The 14,969-nt window shown below is 46.4% G+C and overlaps 1 protein-coding gene across 2 annotated transcripts in view; it reads right to left on the minus strand.

The window, feature by feature from the left end:
• Positions 1-14,969, minus strand: part of LOC120991649 — a 314,874-nt gene that overhangs the window by 289,930 nt on the left and 9,975 nt on the right. The window lies entirely within an intron of this gene.

Consider the following 14,969-nt stretch of genomic DNA (forward strand, 5'->3'; position numbering starts at 1 on the left):
TGTATAGCTGTAATATTGTGAAAGGCAGGAGCGTACCTATAGTGGAAGCAGGGGACGCAGCTACTGCGGGGCCTGAACTCAAAAGGGGCCTACCTGAGATAAGGACTAAATTGTAAAAGGGCCCCCACAATAGTATTATATACAGTGACATGATATGCAGTATATGTGTGGGAAAGTCGCAGCAGGGCCTGGTCTGAGTGAGTGATTTTGACTAGCTGCAAGACTGGGGCCCATGAGGGGGGGGGGGGGGGGGCATTCAATAATTTGGTGTGGGGCCCAGTCAGTTCTAGTTACGCCACTGATTGACTTTATTTTATATTAGAAGAAACCGGTCAGGTCACCAGATCCGACCATTCATAAATTTGTGGGGGATTATTATAGAGAGCCCCAGGCGACAAGGGCTGGGGTTGGGTTCTTCTCTCTGTCTGACTCTGCTGCTGAACTGTGGCCTGGGGCCATCACTTGCCACATTTACTATTCTTTGCTCAGGGGGGCCCTCATGGTGTGTCCAGTCCACACCACACCAAGAGGGCCCCCCCTGAGCAAAGATTAGTAAATGTGGCAGGTGGTGGCCCCAGGCCACAGTTCAGCAGACAGAGAGAACCCAACCCCTTTGTCTCCCATCTCTATAATAATCCCCCACTAATGGGGTTATTTAAATTACTGGTGGATTATTAGAGAGACGGGAGACAAAGGAGTTGGGTTCTCTCTGTCTGCTGAACTGTGGCCTGGGGCCACCACCTGCCACATTTACTAATCTTTTCTCAGGGGGGGCCTGGGGGGCCCTCATGGTGTGGACTGGACTGGTCATTTTCACTAAGGAATATAGTTTAACCATTTATGTGCAAAAGAGAAAATAAGAAGTCCGCTCCAATCAGATATCTGCACATAGACCAAGACTCTGGGTCTATGCAGATATCTGATTGGAGCTGACTTAGTGACCTCTTTTTTTCTCTTTTGAACATAAACGGTTAAACTATATTCCTTAGAAAAAAATGACAAGTCCACACCATGAGGGCCCCCCCTGAGCAAAGGGTGACACCAGCCATAGCAACGCCACTGCCTCTATCTGTAAGTCGCTGGAGTGCACGGCAGGCTCGCTTTTCTGAAGGAAGTGGAACTGTGAACTGTCTGAACTCTGAACGGCTGTACAGTCGGTAGTGGCAGGTGACACATGTGGCAATAATAATGTGTCTGGTAAAGACCTGTGTCATGTCATGTGTGATGTGCATCCCAATTATGCCATACATACGTGTACAGATACTGGTCCTGTACTCCTGTGAGGCTGCAAGGCAGGGGCATGGTTTGGACCACTCCTGAGACTGCATGTGCTTAGGCCGTTGTTTGGGTCCGCATCCGTTGCTCCGTTCCCTGGTCCCGCCAAAAAAAATAGAACATGTCCTATTCTTGTCCGTTTTGCGGACAAGAATAGGCATGTCTACAATGGGATGCCCGTTCCGTTACGCAAATTGTGGAAGGCACACGTGCGGCTTATGTTTTTTGCGGACCGCAAAAAACGGCACAGTCGTGTGCATGAGGCCTTACAGTCCCTAAATAAATAATACTGCAGTGATTAGCAACCATACACTACTGCTGCTCAATGTGCACATATAATATGTTGTGGTGGAGGGCGTGATTGCATGCTAGGGTGTGGGAAGGCGGGATCCAGGGGGCCCAAGGAAATCCTTGCCCAGGGTCCAATCAATATTAAAGACGGCCCTGTCAACATGGTAGGCTCAGAAAAGAACATCGAAAGTTGATAGAGAAGATATCTAAATGGATCGTGGACGTCACGGGGACGTGCAATTAGGCAGAAGTAATCTAGAGTCAACAAAGTGGCAGCAGGGCCTCCCCTGTCTAACGTTTCCAAATCCAGAATACCCTAGTGACATTCCCGATAATTTTTTATTAATCATTCCAAAAACAGGGCATCTTAAGAGTCCTTTATTGTTATTTATCGTCACTACCTCCCCGAGTCGGGAGTCGGTAATTGCCGCGCGCCCCCTCCTTTCCTTCAATTCTTCTGCTTTAATAATTTGTCCCACATTTCCACTTGATAACAATTAAATTTTATCTATTGATCTCCCTTGAATGTGGTCTCTCTTTCTCATGCTCCCTCTCCGGACTGGAACCCTGATTCGCCGCTAACCGTGATCAACATGGTAGGCGCAGAAAAGAACATCGAAAGTTGATAGAGCAGATATACAATTGCATCGTGAACATCACGGGGATGTGCGACTGGAGGGGGTTATCACAGGTTATATTTCCCAATGTTTTGGGGTGTACCCTAATTAAAAAAAAAAAATATACATTTAAAACCAAAAAGCAGTGTAGGCTACCTCCTCCTCCTCCACCGCCGCTTCCACCTACACCGCCACATCCACTGCCTCCTCAACCTCCTACTCCATATGGACCTTGTCCTCCTAGATCAAGATTATTATTTTTTATTTTTACATATTTTATGTTATTCTATGTCATTTCCCTATCCACATTTGTTTGCAGAGCACTTGCCATGCTCTTAACCACATTTTTATGCCATTTACAGCCCTTTAGCCCTTTCCATGACTTCTTTTGAGGCATTTTAGTGCTCAAAAGTTTGGGTCCCCATTGACTTCAATGGGTTTCAGGTTCGGGGTCAAGTTCGGGTCAAGTTCGGGTCACGTTCGGGTCCCGAACTCAAACTTTTTTGTGAAGTTCGGCCGAACCCATCGAGCCCGAACATCTAGGTGTCCGCTCAACTCTATCACTGTTCCCATAGAATGGCGCTAGAGGAATTACAGAGTAATAGACAGTTTGGTTAGACTAACAGTCAGAGATATCAAAATTCTTCTAATGCCACAGTGCAAAAGGCACTTCATAGTGCTGCGCCTGCCACACTGTGACATGTGCTCACTCCTTACAGGACCAAAAGCTACAGAGAATCACCTTCTCTGAAGACTATCTAGACTGTTGGAAGAACTACTGTACAACCCTTATTCTGCACTTCAGTAAAGACAGACGTTTATTCTGTTACATCTGTCTGGTTGTTGACTTCAAAACCATTTGCTGGCCACAGTACCAACATCTCCTGCCTAGCACCCATACTATGCACTTATATGTTCTAAAGCCTTTTGTCGCGTGTATTAGTGGCAAAAGAAAAATATATTTGCCTTTCAGTAGTGCAGTTATATGATAAAAAGCCTTTTGTGGCATGTATAAGTGGCAAAATAAAAATATATGTGCCGTTCAGCGGTGCAGTTATGTGATCTAAAGTCTTTTGTGGCGTGTATAAGTGGAAAAAGAAAAATATATTTGCCATTCAATGGTGCAGTTATATGTTCTATAGCCATTTTGTGGCGTGTATTAGTGGCAAGAGAAAAATATGTTTGCCGTTTAGTGGTGCAGTTATATGTTATAAATCCCTTTTTGTCATGTAATAGTGGGAAAAAAGGGGTTATTAGCCGTTGTGTGGTGAAGTGAGAAAATTACTTACCTTTTTTGGGGTGTTTTCATTTCCTTATTATTTATTTATTTGATCTAACAGTATGTCAGACAGAGAAGTGCCAGGCCCTGCACAGGGGAGTGGCATATGGCTAAATGCTTATGGCGCAGGCACAGGTCGCAGCAGAGTAAGGGGCTGTGGCAGCAGGGTTTACGTCGAGAGGCCTGAGATCCCAGTGTCAGCTAACGGTCGTGCCTTGACCAGCAAACCAGCTGTTCTTGAATGGTTGACTCGATCTTCGACTTCGTCGCATGTGACATCAGACACCCCCAGCCATGAGACAGTGGGTTGATCAGATACAACCCTTAGTTGGCATGGCCCAGGAGCAGGCCCTGTGCCCTCAACTGTCCTCAACCTGCCTCTGTCCTTTTCTGTTCCCTCAGCCAGAGAAGTATTGTATGCTGTGGGCTCAACTCCACTATACAGTGAGGACGAACTACTAGAAAACAGTCAGCAGCTACTCGATGATGATGATGTAGCTGATCGCACTTGGGAGCCGGGTGAATTAGGGGCTTCATCATCGGGAATAGAGGGTGGGAGCTTGCCCGTGTGCCAGTGGCGGAGCCAGCAAGTCGCTGGCATGGCTGGGAGTCAGCAGGGTGGCAGCAGTTGGAGGTCGGGAGCCAAACGTGCCCGTGGTAGACCACCCGCTTCACAGGAGTCTACCTGCCTGGGAAGTAGCGGTGCACGGGTTTACAGATGCAGCGGTGATAGCAGTCAGTCAGTGAGTAGTGTTGGGAGTAAAATCACCTACTCGGCGACGTGGCAGTTTTTTGTTAAGCCGCCGAAGGAGGTGAACATGGCCATATGTAGAATCTGTGAGCAGAAGGTGAAGCGTGGCCAGGGTGCCAATGTTGACACCATGGCCCTGAGTCAACATATGCAGCGTCACCATAAAGTGGCCTGGGAGAACCGTGGCTCTGATGTGGTGGTCCAGCCTGCCTCTGAAACCGCAGCATCACCCAGTGGCATGCACCCGGTTTCAGGCAGTGAAGGCTCCACCACCTCAGCCGAAGAGAGCTGTCTGTCCTTCCCATCATCTCCTGGCCCTGATGGTCCTGCTCCTCGCCCTCCTACTCCTTGTCAGTCATTCCATCAGCAATCAATAACCGAAGCATTGCCAGGAGACAACAGTATGTGTGCACTCATCCAATGGCGCAAAGGCTGAACGTGCTCCTGTCAAAGTTGCTGGTGCTGCAGTCCCTCCCTTTCCAAGTGGTGGACTCTGCACCTTTCAGAGAACTGATGGCTTGTGCTGAGCCGAGGTGCAGAGTCCCAAACTGTAATTTCTTTGCCAAAAAGACAGTACCAGCCCTGCACACACATGTAGAACAGAAGGTGTGCCAGTCCTTGAGCCTGTCGGTGTCTGCCAAAGTCCACGGCACCGCCGAGATGTGGAGCTGTAACTGCGGTCAAGGACAATACATGTCCTTTATGGCCCAGTGGGTGAATGTGGTTCCTGCACGGCCACACCAGCATCTTGGCCAGGTAACCTGCTTCCGCCTCCATGTTGTCACGCTGTTGGTCCTGCAACAATGTCTGCATCTTCCTCTTCATCCTCCACTGTGCCCTCAGCCTCCACTGCAGGGACAATTCACAGTGCCCCTCCAGCTTACCACATGTACAGGGCACCGCAGTGTCACGCTGTTCTGCATTTCGTTTGCCTGGGTGAACGGAGTCACACAGGGGAGGAACTACTCTGTGTCCTTCATGAAGAAATCGAATCCTGGCTTTTTCCACGACAACTGAAAATCAGAACCATGGTGACCGACAATGGGGAGAACATGGTGTCGGCGCTGCATCAAGGAGGGCTGAGCCATGCACCCTGCATGGCACACGTGTTCAATCTGGTTGTCAGGTGGTTCCTTAAGTCTTCCACCCATCTGCAAGACATCCTAAAAATGGCCAGGAAACTTTGCATGCACTTCAGCCACTCGTAAACCGCAAAGCACACCCTCCTTGATCTGCAGCGGCAGAACGGCATCCTCCAACATAGGCTTATATGTAACGTTTCCACCCGTTGGAATTCCACCCTCCATATGTTGGACCGACTAAACGAACAGAAAAAGGCCATCAACAATTTCTTGATGATCCAAGCAGACAGGAGTACTCCCCTGTGTTACTTCGATGTCAGCCAGTGGCAGCTCATGCATGACATCTGCCATTTGCTCAGGTCCTTTGAGGAGGCCACGTTATTTGTCAGTCGCCAGGACTACGGGATGAAAGATGCCATTCCACTGCTTCATGTCCTGGAACAGATTCTGGTAAATCTGGCTGGTCAGGGGACTGGAGACATGGTGCCTAGATCTCACGGCCACATGAGCCCTGTGGGGGCTGAACTGGAGGAGGAGGAGGACATTGGAGCACAAGCAATGTGTACCAAAATGGGTGGTTTTTCTACACAGGTGACAGGAGAGGAGAAGCAGGAGAAGCCAGAGGAGATACAGGGTGATGAGGAAGAGGAGGCAGAGGACCCAGACACACTGTGGCAGTATGCAGTGGAGATGGGGACAGGGAGTCCCTCCGAGTCATTTGCACAAATGGCCCAATGCATGCTCACTTGCTTGCGTAGTGACAGCCGAATTGTCAGCATTCAGCAGAGGTATGACTTCTGGCTCTCCACCTTATTGGACACTCGCTATCGGTCCAAAATGGGGGCCTTTTTTACACCCGCTGAGAGGGAGAACAAACTGAACTACAATAGAGATATCCTATGTAGTCAGTTGGCCGCTGCCTATCTGCACCATCGTCCATCCTCTTGCAGGTCTGACCGGGGGGTCCTCTGTGCTCACGTTCCACTGCCATGGCTACTGGGGAGGGGTGGGGTGGCAGGAGCAGTACCAGCTCCATCAGCAGCAGCCTAGAGTCTATAGTAGCTGATGAGCAGTGATTAAACTACTCACCATGCTAGACATAGATCAGAACCTGAACCTGAACCAGCAGGGGGTGGCATACTTGGAGTGCACCCTGCCAGCCGTCATTGAAGATCTGCAGAACTACTGGGCAGCCAAAACTGGATTTGTGGCTGCAACTGGCCGAGTTTGCCCTGGAAAAGCTGTCCTGCCTGGCCAGTAGTTTGGTATCAGAGCGGGTGTTTAGTGCGGCGAGGGCCATAGTTACCCCAAAAGAACTAACCTAAAATGTGGAGAGACTGACCTTTGTCAAGATGAATCAGGCATGGATCAGCCAGGATTTCCAACCACCAATGCCTGATGCATCAGACTAGATCATCCATGATGCCACACCAACGCTTTGACAAAAGAGACCGGTTTCTTCTGGCTACCTGCCTCAGCTTCTATTCTGATGCTGCCACCCGTCTGATGCCACACATGATGCCAAGTGCTCCTTCTTTCACCCACCATCTTCAGCTTGTACTGTCATTGCCACCCACCTCCACACTATGTCACCTTGCCACTCTGTGGTCTCCTGATGCCACCTCCACACTATGTCACCTTAAAAGTCTGTGACTTCCTGATGCTACTGCCACCTCGACACTATGTCACCTTGCCACTCTGTGGCCTCCTCATGCTGCCACCTCCACACTATGTCACCTTGCCACTCATGCTGCCACCTCCACACTATGTCACCTTGCCACTCTGTGGCCTCCTGATGCTGCCGCCACCTCCACAGTGTCATTGTGCCACTCTGTGGCCTCCTCCTGATGCTGTTGCTGCCGCCACCTCCACACTCTATCATTGTGCCACTCTGTGGCCTCCTGATGCTACTGCTGCCACCTCCACAATGTAATTGTGCCAATCTGTGGCCTCCTTATGCTACTTCCACCTCACCACTATGTCATAGGGCCACTCTGTGGCCTCCTCATGCTGCTGCCACCTCCACACTTGCCACTCTGTGGCCATCTTATACTGCTGCCACCTCCACACTATGTCACCTTGCCACTCTGCAGTCTCCTGATGCTGCTGCCACCTTCACACTATGTCACCTTGTCTCTCTGTGGTCTCCTCATGCTGCTGCCACCTGCACACTATGTCACATTGTCAATCTGTGGTCTTCTGATGTTCATACCACCTCCACACTATGTCACCTTGCCACTCTGTGGCCTTCTGATGCTGCCGCCACCTCCACACTGTTATTGTGCCAATCTGTGGCCTCCTGATGCTGCTGCTGCCACCTCCACATTGTCATTGTTCCAATCTGTGGCCTCCTGATGCTGCTTTCACCTCACCACTATGTCATAGGGCCACTCTGTGGCCTCCTCATGCTGCTGCCACTTCCACACTATGTCACCTTGCCACTCTGTGGCCTCCTGATGCTGCTGCCACCTCCCCACTATGTCACTTTGCCACTCTGTGGCCTTCTAATGCTGCCGCCACGTCCACACTGTCATTGTGCTACTCTCTGGCCTCCTCCTGATGCCACTGCTACTGCCACCTCCACACTGTCTTTGTGCAACTCTGTGGCCTCCTGATGCTACTGCTGCCATGCTCCCTATGCGTGTTAAAACTGCAAGGCACAGTGCTCTATACCACTATAAAGGCTCTCTGCAGCCAGGAAATAGCCATTTTTTTAACACAATTCGCCACAAATAAATTTGGATCTAACCAAATTTTTTCAGAAAATTCGGCGAACCGGTCGAATCGAATTTTTGAAAAATTCGCTCATCTCTAGTTATTAGTCATGAAGCTATTTATTTATTTTTGTAAAATTCAACAAAGCAACTGAATCGAATTTTCCAATACTTCGCTCATCTCAACTGCATAAGAGCTGTAAAACCATGGAGGCCTTGTCAACATACTGGAATGGCAAAGGCCAGCAGCAGTTACTTTAGTCTAATAATACAATTAACAACAGCAGTAACCTTTATTCTACAGAATTAACATATCCCTAAACTAAAAATCAAAGGCATAATTGGTGGAACTATCCATTTACTAATCAAAGGGTGCTAATTTTGTTAGTGAGTCATGCACTTATACCTACAGTGATGAACTATACATTATGCTACATGAACCCATTTCTAAACCAGAATATACCCTCAAATTGTCCTGTATAGGCAACCGCTGACGTAGGAGACCAGGAGGATGCTGGACACTGACATGACAGGCATAGAGTTGGGAAGCCAGATACTACAATATCACTTTGTGAAACACTGGCCAAATTAAGTATTTAGGAGGAGAAGGTTTCAGTTTCAATCCAGACTGCTGGAAGTAGGTTTGATTACAGTTGTGGCAAAAAGTTTTGAGACTGATGTAAGAAACAGCCAAATGATGTCCCAAGTTTCATTAGTCTGTTTAAACTGTGTTAAAGTTGAATGTATATGTGTTCCTGTGTTTCTGTCATTCTAGTCTTTTAAGACGGAAGCCATTGTAATATGATGCTGTAGTGACACGCCCCAATGATGTCGGCCTGCCTGTTTGCAGACAGAGTGTGAGAAGAGAAGCAGGATGTGACAAGACAGAGAACAGCAGCCATCTTGGCAAGAGAAAAGACAGGTGTCTGTGCTGTATTGAGAGTGTGTGGAGATATCAGAGGACTTTCTTGTGCAGCCAAGCTGTATGTATTTCAGTCCAGAGGCGGACGGAATATAAAGAGACAGTACGTTTAGGGGAGCCACGCTGAAAGGACCGTGCTCAGTGGCTAATCATTGAAACTGTCATTGTGACTGTGTATCTTGCCACCAAAGTTAGAGACTGGCAGTGCTGTTGAGTACTGGACAGTAGCTGCAAAGCCCCAGCTTACATCACACCTCAGTGTATGGATTCTGCAGGACTGGCAGTGTGCTGAGTGATACCTGCTGTTGGACTCCATTGCATCCATTTGGTTTCCCTGCCTGCTGAGGAGGATTTCATTGGTTCGGATATCGTGATAACCGCGAGGAGAGGACGCTTCCCTATCAAAGAAAGGAACGACATTGGGCCCCACCGTGCGCTTCTACGGACTGTAAGAGATCCAGCTGGACCACTGGGAAAAATGGGGTGCGCACCCAACTGTGAAGTTAGGGTCAGTTAGGGATAGTTTGGGAATATTCTTCATTCAGTGTCCGTACTGCAGAAGTGGATGTAGTAAAAGTGGAAACTATTGCAGAATCTGCCTTGAATTGTTCATACTATACTGTGTATTTTGCTTGTCCTTCTCCCTGTTCTTTTACCTTTAACTTGCTTTTCTTAAACCGTAGTAAATGCATTTTTCTTGCACTTGACCACTACATGTGCGTTCTTTTCTGGTTGCGGAGCCCAAAACACCTGCCTTGCTCTCGGTTCACACTAACTCAAGATTTGTTGTTTCAATGGGTGGTTAATAAAGTTACATACTCAGAATGCATTAAGTCACTAGTGAGGTACCTCAGGCGCCCGTATTCTAGTCATTCTAGTCTAGGCATGCTCTTCTGAGGCCATATTCTAGTCCTCTTCTGGCATATTGGCTGCTCTGGTTCTTTATCAGCTTTTTGTAACATCCTTGGCTCAACCCTGCTTGCAACATCATGCTGTGATAGGCTGAGGGTTGGTTGGGGCTGCAGGACAAATCTCCGCCCCCCAGCCCCCCTCTTCCCCAATATTCTAGCACTTTACTGTACATCAGCTGCTTTTATGTAATAAGGCTAAATATAGCACGTCTATTTTGTGTCTTGATACATAACCTTAAGTCTAAATGCACACAATCAGGATTGTGTGTGGATTTTGCGTGTGGAATATCCAAAAGTCATGTACAATGTATTCTAGGAGAATTTGAATTTCTCTTGCACACAATGCTGATTTTTATAGTGCGGATTTTGAAATCCACAGCATGTCAATTTATTTTTCCTGTCCGGATTTTTTCTCCATTCACTCAATGGGGACAGTAAAATCAGCATGTGATCCGCATGCAAATCCGCACCAATTGATGTAGATTGACCACACGGATTTCCCTGCAAACACCTTCAGATTTCAGTGCGGATTGTCCGCACATATATCCTGAACGTGTGCATTTGAAGTAGAACTCCTGGCAAAATGTTTATTCTGTGACCTGCTAGAAAGTGATGCCATGTGACCAACTCTCTGATCTCCAACTGACACAGGACAGGAAGTCAGTTACTTCTCTATTGATTCCTATGAGACTGACATTGAGGCTCCCATAGGAATTCATAGAGAAACTGACTTGTTAGTAGGGTCCCTTAACCCCTTCACGCATTTGGATGTTACTGTACGTCCAAATTGCAAGTGACTTACTGCATTTGGATGTACAGTGATGTCCAAACTGCTTACTGGGGCTGTGACACTATAAAGTGTCACAGCCCCGGAGTCTCCGCTCTCCCCGAGAGCAGACCTACCAGGGAAGCCGGCAAGGGACCAATCATAGTGGTCCCTTGCCAGCAAGCACTCAGATTGGTTAGTCTCTGCAGACTAACCAATCGGAGCGCTTTAGTGTTAAAATAGGTAAGACCCCTTGCAGGGCCGATGCAAGGATTTTTGCCGCCCTAGGCAAGATAAAAATTGCCGCCCCCCCGCCTTATCAGATGATCTGCCCATATCATGACATCACATATGTTCCACCCCTTTCTCAGCTTTTAAATTAAAAGAACTGCTATGTTTCCCTTACGGTTAATCCAGCTTCTTGTAGCTGTCTCTTTTTGCGGAATGGAATTGCGGACCCATACATTTCTATGGGGCCGCACGACGTGCAGCCCCGATCCGGAATTGCGGACCCGGATCCGCAATTCCGATCCTGAAAAAAATAGAACATGTCCTATTCTTGTCAAGGATAGGCATATTCTCTTAGTGCCGGCAATGTGCGGTCCGCAAAATGCGGAACGCACATTGCCGCTGTCCGTGTTTTGTGGATCCGCAAAACACACACGAATGTGTGAATGAACCCTAAATGTGAGGTAAATTAGTTTCCAATGTAGTATTAATAATTAAACAAGTAAATAATAAATATATTGCATTGTCTACTTACCACCAGGACAATAAGATGATCTGGTCTCTGGCTCTGGGGACTCCCTTGTCACTCTCTTCTCCCCCCCTCCCTCCCTTGTCACTCTCCCCCCCCTCCCTACCTTGTCACTCTCTTCTCCCCCCCTCCCTCCCTTGTCACTCTCTTCACCCCCCCTCCCTCCCTTGTCACTCTCTTCTCCCCCCCTCCCTTGTCACTCTCATTCTACCCACCCTCCCTTGTCACTCTCATTCTACCCACCCTCCCTTGTCACTCTCATTCTACCCCTCTCTTTTTGTCACTTTCATTCTACCCCCCCTTGACACTCTCATTCTACCCCCCCTTGTCACTCTCATTCTACCCCCCCTTGTCACTCTCATTCTACCCCCCCTTGTCACTCTCATTCTACCCCCCTTGTCACTCTCATTCTACCCCCCCTTGTCACTCTCATTCTACCCCCCTTGTAACTCTCATTTTACCCCCCACACCCACACCACCCTCCCTCCCTTCCTTGTCACCTCTAGTGTAGCGTGGCCAAGCTTTGTTCGGTCCGCGGTACAGGAGCATCTGTTTCCTGTACCCGGCCGGACTGAAAAGAAGTGCACACTAAGTGAGCACTTCCTGTCAGTCCGGCCGGGTACAGGAAACAAAAGCTCCTGTACCGCGGACCAAACAGAGCTCGGCCACGCTACATTAACAACAGCAGTAGCACAGAGCAGACACAGCAGGCGCAGGCAGGCTGCGCAGCACTGAACCGGCGGCCGGAGATTCTTTAGAGTGGCAAGCGCTCAGCCGCTCAGGAGGCGCAGCATGAGGGGCGCCACCGGCCAGCCGCCCAAACTTATATAACCAACTTTTTTTTTTATTTTTTACACCGTCCGCAACGGGCGCCCCCTGCTAAATGGCGCCCTAGGCGACTGCCTAAGTTGCCTTACTGGTGGCGCCGGCCCTGACCCCTTGTGTGCCCCCAGTGCCCATGATCATGTCTGTGTCCCCACAGTGCCTCTGATAATGCCCCCCATATGCCCCCATTGCTCCATGTAGCCGGCTTCACTGTGATGGCAGCGGCTCAGGAACGGAGCCGCTGCCATCAGCAGAGAGTGTCTGCTGTAACTTACAGCTAACACTCTGCTGCAATGGGCAAAATCGGTGCTGGCACCGTTTAACCCCATAGATGCCATGGTCAGTAGCTGCCCGCGGCATCCATAGGGTTAAGAGGGAGGGAGCTCCCTCTCTTCCATCGGGCCGCCGCTATTGTGATAGCAGCGGCCGGATGGTTACCATGGCAACCTGACGCTTTGCAAAGGTGTCCGGGCTGCCATGTATCTAAGGCTGATCAGGCCCTGAGGGTCTGATCAGCTTTAGTGTAAGTGTAGAACTGACTATACAGTGCATTGCAATAAATGACTATTGCAATGCACTGTATAGTGATCAGGCCGACTGGATCTTCAAGATCCAGATGGGTCTTGATAAATAAATAAAAAAAAGTGTAAAAAAAAGTTAAAAATAAAAAGAAATTTAAATAGAAATAAAATAAAAATTGTCTTTTCTCATATCCATTCATTTATGTCATTAAAAAATGAAATAAAATAAAAAAAATACACATAATTGGCATCGCCGCGTCCATAACGACCTGATCTATCAAAGTATCATATTACTAATTCTGTGCGGTGAAGGCCGTAAAAAATAATGTAGAAAAAATTACTTTTGCTGTTTTTGTCACCTCATGTCCACAAAAAACAAGTGATCAAAAAGACATATGTACCCCAAAATGATACCAAAAGAAACTGCAGCTCGTCCTGCAAAAAACAAGCCCCCATACAGCTACATTTATTTATTTTTTATAATAAATTTGTTTATTTAGTTTTATAACACAAAATTACAGAAAGGGAATTTGACAGTGCCGAGTCCAAATGCATCAGTACTAGTTCTGCCAACATGGCAGACATAATACCTTATATATCACATTATATCACATTATACAAATAATGGAATAAAAATCCAATACATAGTCTATATTCATTTTAAAACATTAATACCATACAGCTACATTGGTGAAAAAATTTAAATGTTTTGGAATATAATTTATTTTTAACACAAAAGGGATTTTATGCTGAAAAAGTAGTAAAACATAAAAGAAACTATATAAATTTGGTATCGCCATAACTGTATCAACCCACAGAATAAAATAATCATATAATATTTACCACAAGAGGAACCCCATAAAAAATAAAAATAAAAAACACTGACAGAATTGCCATTTTTGCCAACTTCACCTCCACAAAAAATGGTATAAAAAGTGATCAAAAAGACATATGTACCCAAAAATTATAACAATAGAAACTACAGCTCGTTCTGCAAAAAACACGCCCATATAAAGCTACATTGGTGAAAAAATTTAAATGTTTTGGACTTTAGACTATGGCAATGCAAAATATCATTTGTTTTTAACACAAAAGGGATTTTATGCTATAAAAGTAGTAAAACATAAAAAATCTATATAAATTTGGTATCGCCATAACTGTATCAACCCACAGAATAAAATAATCATATAATATTTACCACAAGAAGAACCCCATAAAAAATAAAAAACACTGACAGAATTGCCATTTTTGCCCACTTCACCTCCACAAAAAATGGTAGAAAAAGTGATCAAAAGGACATATGTAACCAGAAATGATACCAATAGAAACTACAGCTTGTCCCGCAAAAAACACTCTGACACAGCTACATTGGTAGTAAAAAAATAAAAATGTTATGGGCCCTAAACTAATTTCAGCAAATTACATGTTAGAAAATCCAGATGCCACTCCTTCCCTTCTGAAGTGTTGCCGTGTCCCCAAACAGCGGTTTATGACCACATATAGTGTGTTCCTGTATTCTGGAAAAAATGCATAACAAATTGTGGGGTGCATTTTCTCCTGTTACCACTTGTGAAAATGAAAAATTTGGGGCTAAAGCAACTTTATATTGGAAATAAAAGTTAATTTTTCATTTTTACAGCCATGTGTTTTTTAAATTTTATAAAACGCTTGTTGGATCAAAGCATTCACTTCACGCCTAGATTTATTCCTTGAGGAGTGTAGTTTCCAAAATGGGGTCACTTTTGCTGGTTTTCTTTCTAGGGGTACCTTAGGGTCTCTTCAAATGTGACAAGGCACCTGAAAACAATACCAGCAGAATCTGCCCTCCATTAACCATACGGCGCTCCTTTCCCTCTGCACCCTACCATGTGCCCATACTGCAGGTTACAACCACATATGGGGTGTTTCTGTAAACTGTAGAATCAGGGTAATAAATATTGAGGTTTATTTGACTGTTAACCCTTGCTGTGTCACAGGAGGATTGGATTTAATTGGAAAATCTGAACAAAAAAATGAAATTTTTAAATTTCCCCTCCAATTTGCTTTAATTCTTGTGGAACACTTAAAGGGTTAATAAGGTTTGCAAAATCTGTTTGAATACCTTGAGGGGTGTAGTTTCTAAAATTGGGTCATTTATGGGTGGTTTCTACTATGTAAGTCCCACAAAGTGACTCCATAACTGAAATGGTCCTTAAAAAAGTGCGTTTTGGAAATTTTCTTAAAGTTTTTAAAATTTGCTTCTAAACTTCTAAGCATTC

Source organism: Bufo bufo, chromosome 2, assembly GCF_905171765.1.
Source record: "Bufo bufo chromosome 2, aBufBuf1.1, whole genome shotgun sequence".
NCBI classification, from domain to species: Eukaryota; Metazoa; Chordata; class Amphibia; order Anura; family Bufonidae; genus Bufo; species Bufo bufo.